This window comes from Notechis scutatus, chromosome 2, assembly GCF_049901735.1.
Source record: "Notechis scutatus isolate UNSWTSFEM ecotype Mainland chromosome 2, rNotScu1.2, whole genome shotgun sequence".
Lineage (NCBI taxonomy): Eukaryota > Metazoa > Chordata > Lepidosauria > Squamata > Elapidae > Notechis > Notechis scutatus.
The window spans coordinates 203,659,388-203,684,105 of NC_142010.1; the positions used below are offsets into that span (position 1 = coordinate 203,659,388).

General features: G+C 39.0%; 1 protein-coding gene across 5 annotated transcripts in view; it reads left to right on the forward strand.

The window, feature by feature from the left end:
* Positions 1-24,718, forward strand: part of LOC113416838 (transducin-like enhancer protein 4) — a 159,851-nt gene that overhangs the window by 111,243 nt on the left and 23,890 nt on the right. The window lies entirely within an intron of this gene.

Consider the following 24,718-nt stretch of genomic DNA (forward strand, 5'->3'; position numbering starts at 1 on the left):
CAAAAACCAGAAGTGCTAGTTTTTCAAAAAACTATAATAAACATGATTATCTGACCATGGGACACTGTAGATGGCCATAAATGTGTTGCCAAATGCCCAAAGTGACCAGAGGGGCGACTTGGAAATTAAGATCCAGGCCAGAAGTCCCCTTTTTCATCTTTTGTAACTTCAAATGGTCTCTAAGTGACTCCTCATTAGTCAAGGACTACCAGTATGTTAGAAGTACTTTTATGTGATTGAAATTGAGCAATTAAACAGATTTGAAGATATTTGAAATCTTATACCATAGGTAAATGTCCATGTTGTCAGTTGATCAGCAGGCCACAATTACTACTCTGCTGAAGTTTTAATTTCCTTTATGGAAATGCTTAACTGACTTACATTTTACATCTCAGATGGTTACCAGATAAGCAAAATACTGACGCTAATGGAAAAATCAGTATTTTACTAAGACTTAAATTCTAGTATCTTTCCAACCACTCTATAAATCAACCCCTGGGTCTTTCATAAATAGTAACATCATACATTCTGTTGAAAGAACTCTTCTTTTTGTATTTATTTTACTTTTAAATAGAATACAGACAAAATGGAACATTCTCCAAAAAGGGTAGCAAAAGTAATCAGAAAGTAGAAATAAACCTCCAACAAGTGATTGACATTTAGCCTTGAGAAAAAAAAAGATTAAGTGGCACATGATAGCATTCTTGTATATCTAAGAGCAGGGGTGTCAAACTCAAGGCCTGCAGGCCACATCCAGCCTGCAATGTGATCGGATACAGCCCATGGGGCTGTCCTGGCCTACCCAATGCGAAGTGGAAAAATCTGGCCAGTGTGGCTTTGGCCCGGTCTACGCAATGCAAAGAGGAAAGATCAGGCCAGCTTCAGCCTGGCCTACCCAATGCAAAAAGGAAACATGCCAGCAGTTTGGGGAGTAGCGTCAAATTAACTACGCCCACCCATCTCGCCACACCCACCCAGTCAGCCAGACCTAGCCAGCCCCCTGAGATCAACCACAGCCCTGATATAGCCCTCAATGAAATTGAATTTGACACCCCTGTCTAAGAGTGTATCATAAAGCAGGCAGGTAGAAGTTTTTCTTATATTTTTCCGGAATACAATGAAATTAATTAGAGTGGCCTTAAGCGATAGAATAATAATTTTCAGGGAATATTAGGAAAAACATATCAACAATAAAATAAGTTAAACAGTAAAACTAATTACTGTTAACTCCACTGGACAACCATTTTGAAAAAATTCTAAACCTTGATTTGAGCAGACATTAGACTCAATGGCCTAAGCCACTCATTTCAATTAAGATCTTGGGCATAAAATTACTTTAACACTATAACAGCTCAGTAGTTTTACTGCCAATCATCCTGAATTAGAATACCGATATTTTCCAGTTGAATCTAGATGTTAACGAGCATCACTATTATATACTGGTTGAGATGTTGGACTCTGCAACTTTGGCCAGTCATTTCTTTCAGCCCAATTTTCTTACAGAGTTGTTATTGTGGAGAAAAATAGTAGAAGGAATAGAAGGAATTTTTTTTGCATATATATTTTTTTCTTTTGGAAGAGCTGGCCTAAACTCTCCATTATTTAGTCTATTCCCCCTCCTTTTTGGGAAAAGAAATGAATGCATAAAAGAAAAAATAAGACAGTGAAAAAGCTAATTGGGGATGAAAAATAAAATATCAATAAATAAAATGTATAGTTGATATAACATTTTAAAATCCTTGTTTCGTTCATTAAATAATTAATTGAATATATAATGCTACACTGATCTTAAGAAATAATTGAAAATCACTACAAAACTCTAAACATTAATATTTATATTGTCACTACTATTTGTCATTATTCCTAAAATAAATAATGCACATGTAGAAGGAGAGCAAGCTAAGCTGGAAGATAGAATTAAACATGGCATTGGTTTGGAATCATTGTGTCGCCACAAGATATCCAAATCCAGCCTACTCCCATGAATTCTGTTGACCCTTTTATTTAGCACCAATTTAGATGGTTAATTGATCAGATTCTTGTATTAGATGAAGAAATAATAAACCCTTTGCTTTGAACTCAACGAATCTTCCTGGCAACACATGATTTTACAAAAATAAATAAGAAATAACTTTAAAAATGAGTAAAGCAATGTTGATCTCTAAATTCCTTCTGATTGTACATAACTAATAATTATGTTAAAATATTTATAAATAATAAAATTGCTTCTGATTACTTTCTTTACATCAAATACTTTCTCCTTCAAAAATATCTGAATTTGCCTTGTTGTATGACAAGTGATATATATGTAGAAGCTATTATTGCTTAAATTTCTATTCTGGATGTGTGTACTGTTAATTTTGCTATTGCTGCAAAACTAACAGTACACATTAGGTTAGGTTTCACAGTTAATCTTCTCAGTCTGATGTTATCAGCAAAATATTTTTTTTCCAATGCTGGACAAAATTTGTCCTTGTATGTAAACTTCCTTGAACTCCTGAGCAAAAAATCTATACTGTATATAAATCTATGAATAAATATCCCCTCCCCAATTGATGACTTTAAGAGACGTTAGACATCATCAAATTAATTATGCACTTAACATATTGTTGTTGTTTTTAAAGGGAACATATATGTGATGAAAATATATGGGAATTGGAAAAAAGTACCATTATTTCATCCATATGCAGTGCTTACTCTGTAATAAATTCTAAATCATTATGCATCATTTTGTAAGTTTCTACATTTATCTATGTATTTATTTACTCTTAAGTGCTATTAAGTTCAGTGGTACTTATTCTTAAATAATTTGAATTGCAGCCACCTTGAATAGATTTTGGGTCATGAATGATTCCCTAAATTAAGATGGCTTTTAAAATTACTCTAACATAAGGCTGCAGAATTAAACACATTTTAGAAAATCCTAAATCCTGGATTATTGAAAAATTACATATATGTGTTTTCCATTATATGGTATTAAAAACATGTTTAGATGAGTTGCTTATGTAATGCTATGCCCAATGCTGCTAGATTAGGTGAAATATTCAGTCAACTTAATAGACTAACTCACGAATGTAGTCAGTTGTAGATACCTTTCCTCTATTACAGGGGTCTCCAACCTTGGCGACTTTAAGACTTGTGGACTTCAGCTCCCAGAATTCCTTAGACAGCAAAGCTGGCTGAGGAATTCTGGGAGTTGAAGTCCACAAGTCTTAAAGTTGCCAAGGTTGGAGACCCCTGCAATCACTTTAGCACCTACTTAATGAATTACCATACCATATTCTTGTTTTGACCAGGCATGGTAACACTTTGATAATTGAATAGCTTCAATATAACAAATCAAATAATTTTGATAATATATATATATATATATATATATATATATATATATATATATATATATATATATATATATATATATATATATATATATATATGTGGCTTGTTGTTTTCCCACGTCATTGTAGTTTAAAGAACTACAATGGCGTGGGAAAATCTGAACCAAGCTCACACCATACATGTAAGTACCAGAAAACTTAAGAAAACAAATATATATATATATATTTGTTTTCTTAAGTTTCATGAGTACTACATGTATGGCATTCAACTTTATTGGTATTTTCCCACGTCATAGTAGTGGTGCTTTTAAAGTTGTAGCAAGCGTTTCAGCAGAATCTGCTGAGATTCTGCTGAAACGTTGCTACAACTTTAAAAGCACCACTACTATGACGTGAACCGAACACTAATATATATATATATATATATATATATATATATATATATATATATATATATATATATATATATATATATATATATATATATGTTTCTTAATATTACATGTGTGTACGTATTGAGTCTAAAGTTGTATATGTATATGTATATGAAAAATATATATATATATATATATATGTATATGTATATGTATATGTATATGTATATGTATATGTATATGTATGTGTATGTGTATGTATATGTATATGTATATGTATATGTATATGTATATGTGTATGTATGTATGTATGTATGTATATATGTGTATGTGTATGTATGTATGTATGTATGTATGTATGTATATGTTTTCTTAAGTTTTCGCGGGTACTTACATGTATGGTATCCAGCTATCGGGTATTTTAATATAATGACGTGGGAAAATACCCGAACAAAGCTGAATACCATACATACACACACACACACACACACACACACACACACATATCCTACTCTCATCACAACATTTTTAAGTCCTTCATTCAATTGTGTGAAAGGAAGCAGTAATTCTATGTATTTCTTCAGTTTATTTTTAGATAATTTATTAAAATTAAAGCTAGTTCTTGGAGAAATATGAAAGTTCACTTTATCTGGGCCTTTTTCTTATTTCGTGTATGTATGTGTGTATTGTTCCAACCCCCAAAATTGGCTACCATAAAGTTATACTTTGATTAAAAATAAATAGATCTATTTCTCAAGTACCTGGGAAATAGTTAAATGGTGATTATTTGTTCATAGATTATGTTGATTATTATACCTGATTACTACACATAAGCACCATCTTACTAAATATTTGCAATATACAGAGATGGTGTATGTTTGCTGAGGGCTTCCTGTTGATTAACCTCCAACTAATGTTGGCCATATAGAACTTAACAACAACAACAACAACAACAATCATTATTAGCTTGTTAATTGATAGCTGACTTGTTGTACCTTGTATCTTGTTTCTGTAACAGTGACTCAATGAGCTGTTTGGTTGTTCAGTCCAATCTCCAACACATTTTCTTAATCTAATAATGTCAGCCAAATACTAGCCCGATGCCCTATAATATATTTGACACGTCATCATTGCCAGTATTACCTAATTTTCACCAGCAATTTCCTTATGCTCTTCCTTTGGAAAACAAAATATAAATCACTTGTTCTTTGCTCTTTTTATATTTTCTCAGTCTCCAATTAACATGAGTATAGGGGAAGGAATAAGAGGTATATCACCAACAGATTGCTAATGATACAATATTGAAATGTGATTTCTTTGTGATAAGATTCTTTATGTCATAGTACATTTTTGAGATGGCAAGCATTTAGTCCTGAAAAAAAATCAAACATAAATCAACCATAAATGGCAATTATCGATTGCTACTCTTGCCTGGCACTTATGTTAGAGTTTTGCTGTAGATTTCATGACTTCAATTATTAAGCATCTTGTGCTCCCACCTCAAATTATGCTGCCCAGTATAAAACTAGGTTGTAGTCCTAGGCATAATTACCGCTTTCCCTCTTTTAATAAAATGTTATACAAAATTTTTATGTTAATATGACTTTATATTTGTGATTTGGGATGGATATTAATCTAATCCTTAATAAGGGAGAGAAGTAGATCAATTGTGACAGTGTTTCAAAGAATATGCCATAAATTGGCACGTATGCAAGATACATAATGCTGCATCTCCTCATATTTTTATTACAGATATGTTTGCCTTAATCTGTGTGATCATTCATCTTCTGTTCTGAAGTTAACATTGTCTTGTGTGTTTCCTCCAACCATTATGTGTAGATGACAGACTAGAGGTGTTATTTTATTTTTTTTTGAAATATTTATTTTGTGCATTTTGATTTTACCAAAGGAAAAAAATATTCCTTATATTCTGGAATGTGTGAGAACCTGGGGCACAACTCGGAGACTTCCTTCCAATCTGCAAGTGGGCAAAAAAAAAAAAAACATCCTGGCATAAATCTTAATTCCCTCATTACTGATCCATGTTATCCCTCAATATTAAGACTGACAAGTGGTGCCAACCTTACTGGTGTAATGCAGGACAAGTTAAGAAAAGTGATTGCTGGATTGCCCTGGCTGCATTTCCCTTTCTAGTGAGGGTCACCTACCACCAATCACTCTTCTTAATATGTGAAGATGGGTAAGTATAGATGAATGCTTAGGACAGTGAGCCACTTGTCACCTCACCTGACTAAGAGGTGACAGGTGAGGAGTTGCTGCACATCTGCTATCTGTCAGACTACTTCCGAACACAGGTCTGGTGCTCTTCTAAATGAACACTAGGCCCATGTCCAGGAATAACCTGGCTGCAGGTCCATATTAAGGCATTTGGTACAACAGAAGGCAGCAATCAATAACAAGCTGTGAGAGCTGGTCTTCACATGGATAGGATGGCTAATGGCTACTTTTAAAACAGTCTACAGGTATAGCTTTCAACAGAAACAGTCTACAGGTATAGCTTTCAACAGAAGAAAAACTCTCTCCTTTCCACCAATAAAATAAAATAAAACCCTTACCAAATTCTGGCTGGCAGAACTTGGAAGCAGCCTGTGGAAGAAGAGAGAAAACATTAATGCTTGAAATAGCTTAATCTGATGTTAAAATACTTCAACTTGGGCTGGGATATGATGAAGGAAACAACATGAAAACAGTCAAATAAAACACAGGGGTATTTTAATGTGACACTTAGGAGGCACTTAAAGTATATACCATACTTGATTAATACTTTTTCAGTATTGTCATCCTTATCAACATTTACATATTTGGCTTGAGTGTGCAAAGTAGACTATTGTTTGTGGTGGTTCTTTCCTAAGAAATCAATATCATCCCAGGGAAGTGAGATAGAATTTGGGCCTTGGTTTGTTCATCATGGTCTCATTACTTTTCCCTTACTATTAAGAATCTGTATGAAGCCATGAGGTGAAATCATTAGTTGGCATGGGGCAAAGGTGTTGTCAAAATGCTAATGATACCCAGGTCTTCTTCTCTGCCCTCCTGTGTCTGTAGACAGTTAAGGACTTGATAGGGAGAAATAGATTCATGCTGAACTCCATGGAGTGACTAAGGATCCAAAGCCTTCTGAATCAGAGATGGTCCATCTATACCTCTGGCTGAGGTTTGTTCCCTCATTACAGGGATTAGTTCACAACCAGGACTCACAGTTCCTGCTTTAGCAGCAGGTGAAGGCTGTAGCAGAGCAACCTTTGTACAATATCATGTGCCATTTTTGACCTTTCAAGGGTCAGGAAATGTTGCATGCCCAGGTTACCTTACACTTTGCCTATTGCAGTTTGCTCTATATTGGGCTGCCCTTGAAGGTCAACTGGAAACTGAAGCTGAAATAGTGTGTGACTATCCTGAATTAAATTAAGGACACCTAAATTTGTCCATGTTAACACCTTTTTCTGAGAGCTATATTAACTTCCAATAGGCTTTCTAGGTGCAATTGAAAGTGTTGGTTATTAATTTTAAATGCAAGGCCTAGAAATCACCATGGTTGCTTGCTGTGGAATAAATCTGCCTGTCCAGTGAGATAATTGCCTTTTGCTAGTAAATATTCCTTTTAGAATGTATGAGCATATATGCTTTCTATACATGCATGCATAGTCAGAATGTGCAATACTTCAGATTTATTTTAAACATTGCCTATATGGATGTATGAAGATACAAATGTAATTCTTGTTTGCAACTCTTTAAAGCAGCCATTTTTCCAGCATCATGTAGCTATTCCAAAGGACATCTAAGAAAATATGACGCTGCTTTAAAAAGTTGTAGGCTATATCTATGCTTTTACCCAAACTAGAGGCCTGTTTTGGAATGGGATTTAGACAAAATACAATGTGAAATATAAATCTCTCCCCACCTTCACACATAACATGCTGTGTTGAAATAAATTGGAGGACATATGTTTTTGTCATGGTGAAATGCAATTTAATAAATGACAATTTGTATCTATGCCTTTTCCTCTATCACATGGGAACACTTTTGTAGATTCAGTGATTAAATGCACGCCCTGTCTATTACACTGTTGTTTTTAGATTCCTTTCTATTTTCTCCTAATCTAATTAAAGCCTTGCCTTCTAGTAGTGCTGGTAGGCTACCTTGTGAGGTTCCCAGCTGAGCAGAAGTTAGAACATTAAGGATCCACTACCTTACTCTTTCATCCAATACTATTCAAACACGATGTTTCTTGCTAATCACCCACCTCTGAATGTTAAAACATAATGAGAGTGTTGAAGTGTGTTTTCTCATCAAACTGTGGAGTATAAATATTACCTCAGAGATACAAGCAACCAACCTCAGGTAGTTACCACAGTTACATATATACCAGAATCCTCTTTTGTTTGTAATTGTACCCAAACATATTTAGATATAATCAAATTGGTTGAAAAGTCCCCAGCATTAAGTTGATCTTTTAAAATAAATAAGTGAAGTTTACTGCTGTCCTCTGTGCTAGGATTTGCCTAATGTGCCTTCCGCTTAACAAATTGGACAGCTGGTACTTCCTCTGAAATATTTGAGGAGCTGTCCTTTAAGCAGTTTATGTGACGAGCCTTGAATAATTCATGCACGACAAATGATTAGACAAGGCCTCATCTATCTGGCTGAATTATTCTGCATGTTTGCTGAAGCAGTAGAGCGGGAGAAGAGCATTTCCTCCTCCAGAGGGTTTTACAGTGGTAGTATTGACCCACCCTTGGTTATTGGGTTTCAGCCTTTTGTTGACATTGTTGTAAATGAAAGCGGCCTGGACAGGCCTTGAGCAGCTGGGGTTGGATAATTGTGAAGGATTTGCTGTGCGTTGCTATTACCCCCAGTGTTTGTAGTGGGTTGTTTGCTTTGCCTTGTGTTGAACTGTTGACAAAAGCATTAGATACAAATGGGAACAAATAAAGTGGTGAGGTGCCAGGAGGGCCTGGCAGGCACGCCAGTTTACAGACTGACTGAGATGAGAGCTGTCGGCACTTAGCTTGGATGGGAAAGTGCCTAGAAAGTTCCTACACTGTTTGCATTTTCCTTTCTCCCCCCCTTCCCTATTTCAATTGCTGTTAATATGTCAGAGTAAGACTGCTTCCCCCCTTTCTCTGGTCGAGCATTTCTTTGTTTATATTCTGGGTGGAGTTTTAGCTTTGCCCTTGGCTGTTAATGTGGGTGAATCTGGTTCATGACACTGTAAGAGTTAAGCATTAAAAAAAGAGGGGGGAGTGGAAGACACAAGGAATTGAAAAGAATGGTGGGGTGGGAGAGTAGTTGCGGGATTAGACTATTGCCCATTGGAATGGTATAACCAGCAAAATTGAAGTCATTTACTGGAACGCTTTTAATTTGGTTTAAACAAAATGCTCTTTTGTATATTCAAATGGGGAATAGCTCAGCTGTTGTGAAGCCAGAAAATTAATGGTATTTTTAGTGAAATAGGAAAAAAGCATGTCAACAACATTGCTGTGGATGATAATGCTGGAATTTTTATTCATGAGGAATTATCAATTCAGTTTACTGGACAGCACAGTATGAGTATGAGTGACAGCTATCCTCCACAAGACAGTTTCATTTAGTGTTTTAAAAGGAGGATAGAATTTGAATTCTCCTCCCTCCCTTCCCTTCTGCTTTTTCTGATCTTTATAAAGTGCGAGGAATCTATTTCAGAATTTCTGACTGTGGAGAGTCATAATCTAGTGATGGGGAGATTATTAGTGGATTTGAAACCAAACAAATGGTGGTGTGTGAGAGAAGGAACAATTCTGCAACAAGGGATCTACCCCTATTAGATTTGTTAGATTTGTTCTTTACATATAATAGAATAGTTACAGTGATTCACAAATCATGACATAGAATCATACCTCTTGATCAGTTACTACTTATGAATATATATCTATATATCTGTATATCTCTATCTATGTATCTGTCTATCTATCTTTCTATCTGCCTCTTATAGACCTGATATTTTTATTGTATGCCTAGATGTTATCCAACTATCATTCAAGCAATATTTTTCCACAACTGTCTTTTTTTAATCAGAAAAAGCTTTAAAATGCACACAATAATCAAATATATACAATGCAGACAATAATATTACCTTGGTTCAAACATATTGTAAACTGTTTAGTTCTAAACATAGTTGTTTGAATAAACCACATATATTCTACTAAGATAGGAACCATGGCTAAAAAACTATAGAGGCTGGATTGACAAATGCCAAATCAAAACAAAACAAACCACATTATAAACTCAGTCATCGACACCTTTCACCATGAATGATAAATATGGTCAAGAGTTCCTAATCTAAAATGAAAACAGTCATACAAGAAAGGATATCTGCAACAAATTATTGTAGAGTGGAATATTCCAGGCCATTTTGCCAGAAAGTCGTGTCTTCTTTAATGGCTTTTTTTCCCTGCTCCTCTTCTTATCCAGTTTTCAAGCTTTTTTTTTTTCCTTTTCAATTTTCTCCCCTCCCCCTTCCCTTTACATTCCATGATTGCTGAAGACATTAAGTCATCATAGGAATCTCCAATATTTCTGCCCTTCCCCTGTAGGCTTGATTTCCCTGGATTTTTTGCACTTCAGCTAATCCCAAGGCTCTGCTGAGCCTCCTAATCCTTCCTGTTTATGTGTGAGTGCATGTGCATGCACATACATGTATGTATAGATATAGTGGTAGAGTGTGCTGCTCAGTAACCTTTTACAGAAAGGAAATAGTATTTCAGTGCAAGGACAATTTTTGTGCTGCTTGAATATTTGAGGCCTTACTGGATACTCAAGGTCTGTTTGTGTGAACCTTTGGATAGAGGTATTAGCTAACTGATGTGCTGGATAGTTTAAACGAGATGCAAATTTAGAAGCCTTTTCTGTGTGTAGTAGTTACAAGTGAACTTTAAAATTTTAAAACAAAGCAAAGCAAACTGAATCACATCATAATGCAAAGTCAGTTCCAACTCTCCCTTTAGAGCCAACTGTGCATGAGTTGTGATGTTTCTTTGTTGATTTATAGACTAGATTCATATATTGTTTTAAGTCATGGTTGAACTCTAGTTTTATTGAATAAACTGCAGTTGATTATGTTTAGGTGATACAGGCTGACAAGGTTTGCTTATTTTATTTATTCATTCACTTTCATTTGCATGTCATCCCGTCTAGCAATTGTAGGAGATTTGCATTATAAAACTGTCATATTAAAATAAAAACCATAAATGAAATAAAAGTATATCACTATGAAACAAACCAAACTCCCTATCAAAACAATTAGAAATAATCATATTGCTGGAAGAGAAGCAACAGATGGTAAATGCAACGAAGCTGAGGAAACTGGACCCACCAGCTAGCTGCTACAAGAACATTACACTAACTAACTACAAAAAAATGGCTCGACAAAGTAACAACAATGGTGCATAGGATTATCTTTGAGAAATACATTTGCTTGCAATCAAGAACTGATGGGACCACAAAATATGCAAAGTAATAAAAATAAAAAAAAACTGAAGTGGTTTAGGACTTTAGAATTCAAATAGATAGGCACCTACCACATAGCGCCCCAGACTTAACAATAATCAATATGAAAGACAAAAAATTCTGAATAGTGGACATGGCAGAACCTGGAAACAGAAAAGAGAAAGAACAGGAGAAAAATCACAAAATTCAAACACCTGCAAATAGAAGTAGAATGAGTGTGGCAAAAGAAAGCAAAGGTAGTGCCAAAAATAATAGGTACCTTAGGCACAATTCCAAAACAACTGGAGCACCACTTGAACACCATTGGCACTGACAAGTTCACCATTAGTTGCAAAAGGCAGCTTTATTTAGAACAATTTACTTCCTGCAATGGTACCTTTAACATCATCAAACAGCCACATCTGCCTCTCCCAGGTCAATAGGGGAGATAAAATACTAAACTCAGTCCAAACATCTGGCTTATTGTGAGGCAAGCCACAATTTATTAAATTTATATGCCACTTGACTTCCAGTGACTCTTATAGCACATGGTAATTAGAAAGTGGAATTTGGATTTTGCCTTGTAAAAGTAATCACCTTTAAATTGTTCACTTGGGTCTGATAGATCTTGTGAAGCATCCCAAACTAAGATACCTACAGTTCACATCTAAAGTCTGATAAGTAAGGATGTGGTTTCCTAGACAACATTTATGAAATGTTAACTTTTGCAAAGATCTAAACCTACACCAGAGACATTGTTATCTTTGTCCCTGCTGGGTTATTTGTATACTGAAGTAGCTTGTTTGGAAACATGCCTACAGTCCTTAAAATGATATTGCCAGATTGCTACCGAAGCATATTTTTCTCCTTCTGTTTATACAATTTCATTTCTAAACTATTTAAAATGAAGAACGTAAAGCTACATATAATTCAAAAACCCTTCCAGATTATGGTTTTGTTTTTATTTTGTTATGTTTAAAATGCCTATTCATTATGAGAATGTTAGGAATAAAGCTAAGAAAAGCTCAGCTCCAGTGTTAGAGCTATAATGCTAACACATTATATCCCCTTTTTCTTGAAAATGATTGTAACAGCTGGATTGATCCTTGCAAATTATATAATTTAGGAATATATGCCATAATCCTGTTTTACAGGGATTACTGTAATTCATTGTTAACAAAAGCAAAATAAAATATGGACTCTCTTATGGAGAAAGACATTTTCATGAATCTAAAGGTAACTCATTTGAATAGAACAGAAGGCTACATGTGTGATATCCAGCTATGACACTATGACACTTAGTGTGTTGATAAAATTTGGGGAGGTGTAGACAATAAAACCTGTTTTTCAGCTGTTCTGTTGTGGAGTAAAAAGCTTCTTGGCCACTCAGTGCTGACATATTTTTTCTTACAGATGCAATCCCCTTTCCTTCTTTTTAATTTTGACTGAATTTAGGAACTTGTGGTTGGGATGGGGATCATAATAAACCAAGCAATGTTTGAAAACTATTTAATATTTTCCTTTGTTCCAAATGTAGTAACTATTGGTTCTGATTTAGATAATGGAGAATAGTATGGCTAATCAAAAGCTTTCTGGTTTAATCATTCTTGCTGCAGAAGGACTAATTTTTACCCAATTTATTAAGTTGTGCGGTATGACTGTACCGATTGGGGTAATTTATCTAATAATTTTTATCACTACTACCAAATTTTATTTAAAATTAGTAATAAATGGGATGTGCTTTCTTCTTTGCTTTAGATCAGCATTTCTAAAACTATTTCAAAAGCCATCCTAAAGGCAGTTCTGTCACAATTTATTAGGGCAATCTTTGATAAGCTCATGAAATGTTCAAAGTGTAAAAAAGGTTGTACCCTGTGATTATCTTAGTGTCTTCAGAATTCCATTTGGAATAAATTATCTGCCTTTTTTTTTTTTTTTTGCAAATACTTTGAAAATGATTGTCTCACTAGAACAATAAAAATATATTTCTACAGTTCTATAATTGCTACTGATACTAACTCAAGGGAACTGTTTTCTTTTTCAAAAAAAATGGTAGCATGGAGTTTTCTTTGAAATCAGACAAAATAGCTATTAAGTCAGTGTATAATTGTTTAGAATGAGCCAATTATTTATACATTTAGTAGAGCTATAATAAATAATTACTCAGTTGGAGAATCTACTAGAGTTAAAAGTACAGCATGAGAATGAACTCAAATTATGTTAACTTATTTACAAGTTACTCTTAATATGCTAATGCTAATAAAGTGCATACCTATATGTACTAAAATGTTTAGAACAGATTCATTACAATGCTGGAGGAAATCACTAATTATAGAGTTCATATTGTGCATTCAACTGTAATAAGATATATTTGATTTTAATTTAACAAAATAATTATCATAATGTGTATCATGATTTCTAACACATTACAAATAACTTAGATGGGGGTGGGGTCACTATTTTTTTTTTAAAGCTACTGAAGCTTGCATAGGGAAAGTGAATGGGAAAGCCCATAGTGCATTTGATAGTACTCTCCACTTTTGTGTGGGCAAGTCACCAGGGAGACTACCAGGCCATGCTTGGTTTTGATGGGAATTCTTAAAAAAAAAAACCAGTGAAACTGAGAATTGGCACATATATAATAAGAAATCAGCTTTCTTTTAATATAAGGGTACTTACTTAGTCATAATTTTTTTGAAATCTCATATTTGATTAACAAGTAATTCCAAAATCCATGTTCTATTATTTGAAATTGAAAGTTCAAATGACAAGATTGTGTGGTGCTGGGTTTTGAAATATTCCGACTTTGGGATTATGCCATCTTTGGTGTTGGATGGGCTGACATACACAATATTCCTTTTGAAATCTACAGTTAAATTGTGGCTTGGTTATATCTCTGTTAAATTTCCACTGACCTCCACATTTGGGCTTAGTTTGCAGGATTCCAAATTCAGTCATTGGCATTACCAATTAAAAAGACAAATAGTAGGTGATATGGAAGACGTTGTCCATATCTTTGTTCCTAAATATTCTCCTCCATGCTGCATCGAGAGCCCAGGATGTGTTGACTCCTTCCTATGACATCATAGCTGAGTCTGTACTAAGATATAAAAGCCAGCCCCCGGGAGAGACTCCCAGCTTTTGACTCAGCTTCTTTCAGTCAGTAGCTGTGTCTCTGAAAGTGTTCTGTTAGATAGCAATCACCAGCGATCTTCAGTACTTTTTTCCTTTCTTCAAGCAGCTCCCAGGGATCTGGGCAGCTGCTCTTCCAGACAGCAGGGGGCGCTCTCTCTCTCGCTCTCTCTCTCCCTCCCTCCGTCCCTCCCTCTCTCTCTCTCTGCAAGTTGGGAGCAGCTTTACAGAGCTCTGTGCAGGCAAGCTGGGCAGCGCCTGCAGTTTGGAGGGAAACTGATAAGAGCTCAAGCCAGCTGATCGTGTAGCTGGTTGCTGTGTTTTTCCCTTGCTGACTTCGCTCTGGGCTCTGTAGTCAGCCCTTGATTCAAGCCTTCAAGGGAGCGGCCATTCTTAAGCCGGGGATCTCAGAGCCTGTTTCCCATAGTCAGTGGCCATCTTGGATTCAAGCCTTCCACCACGAGGTGAAGCGGCCATTTTGTAAGCTCCGGCGGCCATTTATACCCTAAGGGACTGGTTAATAGAAAAATTTCTAAACAGCTTCTTTCCAACGCAAGAGCCTTTATTTTACAAATGGAGCAAGATAAGGCTCTGGCAGAGCTTTCGCCCCCAGTGGAACAGTCTCTTAAGCCCAATAGGAGAAAAAGACGTAGGCAACGCACCCAATCAGTCCAGAGGGAGGTGGCTGCTAAAATCAAAGCTAAGGCTCTAGCCCCTAAGAAGGCAACTCAGGCTGAATTGAGGGCAGAGAAGCACAGACATGCAGCTCTAGAGAGGCAGTTCAACAGAACTATTCAACAGAAGGGAGTGCAACTACAGCATATTTCAGATGATACTCGTGGGCCCCAACCAAGCCCTCCCAGGGGAGGAGAAGTTATCTATGAGCCTTTCCATCCTCCATCCTGGTCTCCTGGGCCTCTTGCTGTACAGTCAGATCCTCAGGATTTAAGCAGATCTGGGCTTATTTCCAACAGGCTTCTGTGCCCTATGCTCCTCGCCCTCCCTCCAGCCCTCGAACCTCTCCTCAATCTAGGCCTGAAGCCACCTTCACTCCCACAGCAGCGGGCCTTCGGCCTTCTGCCGCTACCTTTGAGCATAGACCAAGGGATATCCAAGATGTAGTCTCATCAGCCATTAGGCAGGGAATGGCTGAAGGCTTCGAGCAAATTCTTCAACCTCTGGAAAGGGTTCAGGCCCTTCTCCCTTCTCAATCTATAAGTTCCTTGCCTCATCATCCTGATTTACACAGGCCTCAGGACCTCAGGGTCCATTCTTCTCTACTAGAATGGGAAGAGGTTGATGAGGAAGGATGGCCTTCACCATCTGAACACAGTTATTCCTCTCAGTCAGAGTGTGAAGAGGGTGAGATTTTTGACCAAAATCTTTCAGAGGACGAGGTCCTCGCCCATCTTCTCTAGATAAGTGTTTCTACAGTGTCAGCGCAGCTCTGGACAATGCCCTGGCAGTGCCCTCTGTTGACATTCTGGTTCTGGCCTCATTCTTATCTTCTGGCACTCCCACGGAGCCAGAAGATATCCTGAAACCAGATGATAAACATTTCAAACAGACCCTCAAGCGCAATCACCAGGCTGTTGCTTGGGCTGTTCAGGCTTCAACAGCAGCATCCTTCTTCACCAGGGCATCCATACGGTGGCTGCGCCAACTCCAGAATACATTGCCTGCTTCTGACCTTCGGTCTCACCAAGACCTTAATAAGATTATTGCAGCAGCGGAATTCACTGCGGATGCCACTCTCAATTCCGCCAAATTTGCATCCAAGGCCATGGCATCTTCTGTAGCATCAAGAAGACCTTTATGGCTCCAAAATTGGCAGGTGGAGTCACGCCGAAAATGGAAGCTGGCTTCAGTTCCTTTTGCAGGCGATAAGCTTTTTGGCGATGCTCTGGAACCTTATCTCATCGAAACCAGAGATAAACGTAAAATCCTCTCTTCCTCTGGGAAGAAAGCCAACTATCGCCCTGCTTCTTATCGCCCTCCTGCCTTCCGAGCGGAGACCTCATCTCGCTTCCCCCGCTCTTACAGGCCATACTCCCAATGCCAAGACCAACGGGCAGAAACATCTGGCAGGCAACAACCTTCTGCTGGTAAACAGCCCTTTCGGGGGAGAGGGGGTCATTCCTTCTGTCGCTCTAAGTAATCCCTCATTCTCCCCACCCATCGGAGGTCGCCTAGCCTTCTTTGCCTCCAAATGGGAGGAGTCAACGATGGATGCCTGGGTGCTCAGCACTATTAGGTCAGGGTTACAATTGGACTTCCTAACCCCACCCCACCCCAAAAAATTTTTTGATCTGTCCTGTGTCTCGGAACATTTCCAGGCAAGCCCTCATGAATCAGGCCATTCAGCATCTTCTTGAAATCAGGGCTATTTAACCTCTTCCCCTGTCTCAACGGGGACGTGGGCTTTACTCTCGCCTTTTCATCATTCCCAAAGCCTGGGGGGCGGGGTGAGCCATCCTTGATCTAAAATTTCTCAACCAATTTGTAAAATACAGGCGATTTAAATTCCAGACTCTGCTTTCTATTTTAGAGAGCGTTAGGGAGGGCGACCTCCTCTCTTCCATTGATCTCACTGAGGCTTACCTCCACATCCCAATTTGGCCTCATCATCGCTAGTTTCTCCGTTTCTGTTATCAGAATACCCATTACCAGTATCGAGCACTTCCTTTCGGCCTCTCATCGGCTCCAAGGGTCTTCACAAAGGTTCTGGCAGCATTGGTGGCATCTCTACGTTCTATTCCAGTGAGGATCCAATGCTACTTGGATGACATTTTGATTCTTTCCTCTTCCATCCTTGTGGCCCATCGGGATCTGCAAATTACCCTGTCATGTCTCCAGAGCCACAGATTTTCCATCAACACCAAAAAGAGCCAGCTCTCTCCTACAACCAAATTGCAACACTTGGGAGCAGTCATCGATACCATGTCGTGCCAGGTTTTCCTGTCCCCAGCTCGTGGAAAGAGTCTTGCAGAGATCAGCAGCCAAATCCAGCAACATCAAATTGTCCCCCTGTCGCTGCTGTCCAAACTTCTGGGGAAGACGGTTTCCTGTATTGGCATCGTCCTGTGGGCTCGGCTCCACTCCCGAGCCCTCCAATGGTTCCTGCTTCCCTACCAACAAGCAGGAACCAGCCACTCATCCATCAAGGTCCCACTCCCACCACCAATCCGGAGATCTCTCAATTGGTGGCATTCCCCATCTATCTGGAAGGGATTCCTGTTCAGGGACTCAGACAGGCTAGTGATAACCACCGATGCCAGCCTCCTGGGTTGGGGTTCCCATATGCAGGGCCAGATAGCTCAGGGCATTTGGTCCAGATCGGAACAGACCCATCCCATAAATTGGCTAGAGCTCAGAGCTATTTTTCTGGCTCTCAAGCATTTCAGGCAATCAGTGACCGGCTCTCATGTTCTAGTCCTTATGGACAACATGGCCGCAAAGGCTCATGTCAACCGGCAAGGGGGGGACGAGGTCCAAAGCCCTCATGAGAGAGGCTCTACGGCTGGTGTTATGGGCAGAGAAACACCTGTTATCGATCTCAGCAGACCACATCTTTGGGGTCGACAACTCCCAGATCGACTGGCTCAGCAGGAGCCAAGTCAACCAGGCAGAATGGTCCATTCCTCCATCTCTATTCAGAGATCTTTCCCTCAGATTCGGAACACCAGAGGTGGATCTTTTCTCCACTCCTCAAAACGCCCAAGTCACCAGATTCTTCACCAGGTTTCCTTGCCAGGGAGCGGAGGGGACCAATGCTCTTCGGTGCAGATGGCCCAAGGGTCTCCTCTACACCTTTCCCCCGCTTCCCATCATTCCAGCAGTAATTCAGAAGATGTTGGAGGAACGTGCGGAGCTCCTCCTCCTGGCACCCTATTGGCCAAGGAGGCCTTGGTTTGCAGACCTGGTCAACTTATCGGTGGCTTCTCCTTGGAGGATCCCTGCCCATCTAATCTCCCTTCACCAGGGGGCCCTGCTGCACCCAGAGCCCCAGTGGTTCAAGCTGACCATGTGGCACTTGAGCAGCAGTGGCTAGAGGAGGCTGATCTTCCAGAAGGGGTCATCCTCACTATCCTTGCTTCTCGCAAACCTTCTACAAGGCGCATCTATGATGCCACCTGGAAGGCTTTTTCCCGATGGTACCTCAGGGGAGGGTCTTTCTCCTGCTTCAGCCCAGTTGGCAGAAGTTCTTAGCTTCCTTCAGCATGGGATGGAGAAAGGTTTGGCCCCCAACACCTTACGCAGGCAGGTTGCAGCCCTCTCCTCAGTCCTTTCATGGGGTTCGCTTCCTTCCTTATCCCATCACACTTCAGTCAGGAGGTTTTTGAAAGGGGCTTCCAACCTGCACCCTCCGGTGGTTCACAGGTATCCTTCCTGGGACCTTCATTTGGTCCTTAATGCCCTTACAACCCCCCCTTTGAACCCCTTAGAACAGTGTCTCTCCGTTTCCTGACTCTGAAGGTAGTGTTCCTTGTTGCCATCACTTCTGCCAGGAGGGTTTCCGAGCTTGCTGCTCTTTCCATCAGACAGGACCTTTGTTCCTTTCACGATGATAGGGTTGTTCTTCATCTGGACCCCTCATTTATTCCAAAGGTTAACACCTGGTTTCACAGGTCCCAGGACATTGTTTTGCCTGACTTCTGTTCTCTCCCGCACCATGACTTAGAGCGGCAGTGGCACATGCAAGACGTAAGAAGGGCTCTTAGAATATACATTAAGCGCACTTCCTCCTTCAGGAGGTCAGAAGCCATGTTTGTTTCCTTTTCCCCTTCTCACTTGGGGCACAAGGCCTCTTCTCCTACTATTAGCAGGTGGGTCAGGTCTTGCATTGAGCAGGCCTACAAAGCTGCAGCCCTTCCAGTTCCCCGAGGTCTGATGGCGCACTCTACCAGAAGCACAGCCATTTCTGCTGCCTGGGCGACCCAAGCATCCTTGGAGGAGATTTGTCATGCGGCCACGTGGACATCCCCATCTCCTTTCATCAAACACTACCGTCTGGATGCTTTTGCCTCGGCAACTGCAGCCTTCGGCAGACGGGTGCTTCAATGAGTGGTTCCACAGTCGGTGTGATGAGCCAGACGAGGACCTGTCCGTGGACATGCAAGCTTTGGTATGTCCCATCCTGGGCTCTCGATGCAGCATGGAGGAGAATGGGCATTGGTAGAATCTATCTATGCTGCGAAAGAGCCCAGCCCCTCCCTTGATTCGTCCAGAGAGTGTAAGACATATTTCTGTATTTATTTTGGGCTTTCAGAGACACCTTTCAGTCTGTCAAGTATCTTCGTCAAAGCTGGGGGTCTCTCCCGTGGGCTGGCTTTTATATCTTAGTACAGACTCTGCTATGACATCATAGGAAGGAGTCAACCCATCCTGGGCTCTCTCGCAGCATAGATAGAAAGGGCGTTCACGGTAACTTCTACCAATGCCCATTTTGATCAAGTATAAAGAATATAATAGCAGGTGATATGGAAGATGTTATCCATATCCTTGTTCCTAAATATTTTGATCAAGTATAAAGAATATAATAGCAGGTGATATGGAAGACATTATCCATATCCTTGTTCCTAAATATTTTGATCAAGTATAAAGAATATAATCCTATATAACTGGATTCTATTGTCCCTACTTTATGTACCCCTTTCACTGCAGCAGCCAAGAGGTCATCCTAAGGAGCTCTTACTTATATTAAATTGGTTTGTGCGTGTAACTCATGATGTTCAGGCAACAATGACATCCTGTAACTTTTGAGATTGTCAGGGACCTCCGTTGGTGTCTAGACATGTTGTTTTCTTGAATCAGCTTTGTAGCCCCACTATCTTGATCCCCAGGCTTTTTTCTCTTTTATGAAATTGTGTTTGTATCTCTTGCCTAGATATATTAGCTTTTACCTATGCTGACTGCACACCAACTCCTCTGAAACTTGCACAAAGTCTTATGTCTGCAGAAATCTGCCATCCATGCAACCAGAAAGGAAGTGTGTATTAGGAAAGCACTATATAGTTGCAAAACACTTTACTTTCATGGAAGACACCAGTGTGCTCGTCACGTGCAAGAAGCAGCCCATATGCACAGATACATGCAGTCCTTGGTCAGATACCACGACTGGGACTGGTAGCTCCTTCATTAAACAAAATGGCCACTAAATAAAACCACATCTGGGCTTCAGCCTTTCTTTGCTTTACAGACCTGTGAAGGTGATGAATGCAATAAGTAAAAAGTAATAAAGTTACTTTTTCATCACCATTGTAACTGTGAATAGTCACCAAACAAGTCAGTCACTAAAAAATGGGATGGAGGAGTTCTTCCTATTTGTTTTCTTCTGTAGAGATCCTTATTGTTATCCCGTGTCCCTTTATTTCTATTAGCTTTCCACCCCATGATGATGTTCTAATTACTCTTTCCCACCAGCTTTGCTGCTAAGGTCTTGGATTCCCTTCACTGCGATATTTCAAGCACGGTTGATTACTTTTCCACCTTCTGTTGACTTTCACATTTTCAATACTGGAGTAACTATACCTCAGTGGCGTTGCCTGTTTTCAAATCCACGATTGTAGAGGAAACTGGCCTGTAAAAGGATTAACATGAAACATTCATCCCGGCAGTGGCCCTAGCTGCAGTTTTAAGCTGTCTTCTATCCATTTACGCATCAGGAGGAACCAAAGGATCCACATTCCATTCTGTTAGAATTGTGTTATACAATAAAGCTGGTATTCTTTACTTAGTTGTGAAAATTAAACCATTTGTATGGGCTGTACAGATAATCAAGACATAAGATAGATTTATTAAATATATGTTGTTTTTTTTTAAAAAAAGCAAACTCTCTTTGTAACTTCATAGATGAATCTATTTAGTTTCTTGGCAAGATCTTTCTTTCTCTCTTTCTTTTTGTTTATTTTCCAGTTTAGCCCAAGCCCTACAATTCCTTGGAGATCTCCCATACAAATCTCTAAATGTCAGCTATCACACCTGAGCTCTTGAGGCCTTCTGAGGTCCCATTTCTACCACCCCCTGCCTCCAAGGTCCTATTATGCAGTGCTGTTGCTGGTACCAGTTTGTTAGCAATTTGCTCTATGTGGGTTTTCTAAATAGAAGCAAACAAAAAGGAAAAGACTTTATTTTTTTTTCCAAAACTCATCAACTTTATTGAAGGGAAGATTTATATTCTTGTTATATAAGACTTTGTTTTCTGTTAATTTATTAATTTCACTTAATCAGCAATTAGTGAAGTTAATTAGTGAGTAAAATGCCATATAAACCTCTTAAAAAGCAGAGTTTCTGTTAAAAAGTAATGATCACGTCCTTGAATTACTAACATCAATCTAATTATTTGAGAAAGCCAAGGAAAAAAAGGATCCAGGCATAGGTGAGTTGTTTATGAATGAGAAGGGATATACACCAATGCCCAAGTGGCTTCAAATATATTTACACTCCAAAGGCCAAATTATTTTGCATGATGTTACTTCAGAGTAAAACAGAATCCGTCAGCAATGCATTTTGTTCTGGAAAACCTCAGCGGAAGTGCAAAATCAGCCACATAGCTTTCTTTGAAGGTCATTTTCCTGCTGCGCATACTTTATCACTTTTTATAGTATATTTTATACTTTGAGCAGGGTTTATAACCACAATAATGTCATTCAGATAATTATGGTGTAATTGACCATTGAGCTGAGCATCCTTGGCTTTTACTAGGGTTTATTTAATACCTCAGGATGGTCAATTATCTCATAATCCTGACTTTGCTGGGAATTATTGTTTTAATTATTGCACTCTAAATACATCATTGTCCCAGTGCTGTAAAGCTTCACAAGGGAATGATTACACTTTGCAGAGGTTTTAAGTTCCCAGCCTTATTGCATGGAAGACTCCCTGCCTACCTTTACTCATTATTTCTAGTACTAATTTCATTGCCTTACTTTTTCTTCTATGCCCACCTGAGGTCAACTGCCTGATGCTTTATCAAATGGTTGAACAGCATGGCTTGGCAAAAGCCAGTTGCTTAGTTTGTTCTTTATTCAGCTGTATTGCTTCCCTCCCTCATTGACCTTGGAACCATGCATGTTAATGTAAGTAATCTTCAGCAGACATTGGAGGTTGAAGGGTAATAATAATTTTTGGCTTGTTCAAGTGATCTGAAGGACTAATTATTGCAAGCAGACGGGACATCGATGCTTGCCCTCATGCTGATGAGATATTTATGACTTTCTAAGAGAGGTTCTATCACCTTGTTAATGATCAGGAAAAATGAATACAGTCATAATGGGACTTCTTACCGCAATGTGCTGATATCTAAAATTATATGTTAACAGACAGTGTACCAACTCCATTCATAGGTCCAGTTAGTACCATCCTATAGCTCACATTTACACCCACCCTAATCAGTGGTATTACAGTTTCTCTATGCTGGGTAAGTGTGAAAATTTCTAAATGAAGTAGTTCGTCATATAATAGGCTTAACATATAGAAAGCAAGTGCCTTATTAAGAGACTGGATTGGCTACAGAGATACCATGTGGATGGAAATGTCATTTATTTATTTTTTAGTTTACTATTAAACTTCTGGGCCGCCCATCTTGCTGAGTTAACTCTGGGCGACTTACAGCCTTAAGTCATTAAATAGTCCTGACAGTTGTTGCAACTGTGAAGATAAAGAAAACACACTAAAGAATGCTTAGTCTTATCAAACGAGATAGAAAAAACCCTCTAAATGTAGCTATTGGTATCTGTAGCATTAGCTAATAACCCACTGTAATTTCATGTATGCTTTTAAAAATATGTGTGTCTTAAGCTTTGATAAAGATTTCCGGGTAATGAGCATGGAACATTGATATAAGAAATTAAATCTCCATAAAGGATGAAGGAAATAATTTGACTGTTAGATTGACCCAAGACCAATTGTTTTGTCTGATTGCCTTTGCCAGACCTAATTGCAAAAGTCCTATTGCCTTTCCTAGACTTAATTGCAAGTTTGATATGAAAACAAAATTAGGAAGATGATATGGGTGCGTCTTCACAGGAAAGGTGAAAAATAAAAATAGGAAAAAAATGGGATTTGTATTTAAACCACAAGTCTACTAGCAGCATATTATATGATCTTTGCTAATTCAATTATTTTAGTAATTAATTCATTTCCCACCAGCAGCATATAGAAAGCATCTTAAAATAATGACACAGGAATATTTCTGTGTTTTCAAACAACAGGAAACAGTTCTGGACATGGCAGTGCATTTAATTAATCATACTGCAATAATTAAAGGAATGTGGAAACTTCTCAGCATGTTTAAGCTTAGCCTATGAAGTAAAAAGTTATGTTGCAGGTAGAAGTAAGTAATACTGTGTGCATGTCCTACTATATCCTCAATAGTCAAATTCTAATTAATTTAAAAAATCTTTTTTTAAATTGGAAAACACATGCATTTGCCAAAATTCCAGCACACTATAAGAAATCAGTAATTTGCAGCATAAATGACTTATTGAAGCCTATACACAAGAATCTGCTAAACTGATCATTACTAAACTGATTCTAGATAAAGATCAAGGGGATTCAAGGGGGGTGGACATGGATCTCTTCTGGCAATGCAAGGACCCTAAAATTGGAAATTTTAAGACTTGACTGGCTGACGAATCCTAGGAGTTGAAGACTACAAGTCTTAAAGTTGCCAAATTTGGAAACTTCTGCCCTAAACTGATAATGCATTTTACTCCACCTTCCCTCCCCCCCCATCATGCCCCCGTCAGAGTCTGAATCCGAGGAGGAAGACAAACAGCTGACAGGGAGTGTAAGTGTGGCTCTGTTGGCTGTGGAGGAAACTGGGGAAGGGCAAAGGCCAGCTGGGCAGAGAGGGGAGAGATAGAACAAGGGAGAGGGATTTCAGATAAAAACCCAGGCCCACCCCCTCTTCATCCTAGGGCATGCAGGGAGGAATGAAGAAGAGAGCAACGTGGGTTGCATGGCTTATGGGGGAGGAAAGGGCCCTAATTCCCTTCATTGGCCACAGCTGGGAAGAGAGTTTAAAGGAGATGCATGCTGAGTGAGGCAGCTTCTGGGAGCAAACGTGCGTTTATCTTGTGTTGACTTTGGTTATCTGTGTTCCTGACGTCTTCCCAATCTTGTGAAGTTATTGCTGTGCATTCACGTCTAGTATTCTTGCTCCTGCCTTGTCAGACAAATTACTTTATTTTGCCTTGATTGGACGTATAGTTACAGTTTTTGTTGACCGCGTTTTGGGCTTGGTTCTCTGCAGCCAAAGGCTGTTCCAAGGAGAGTTTTTCTCCAGCCAGAAGGTAACCAGGACATCAGGGACAAAGTTGGAGCTAATAAAGGGACTCTTACTGATTATCTGATTGTGTTGCCTTTGTGCCACATCCCAGGTCA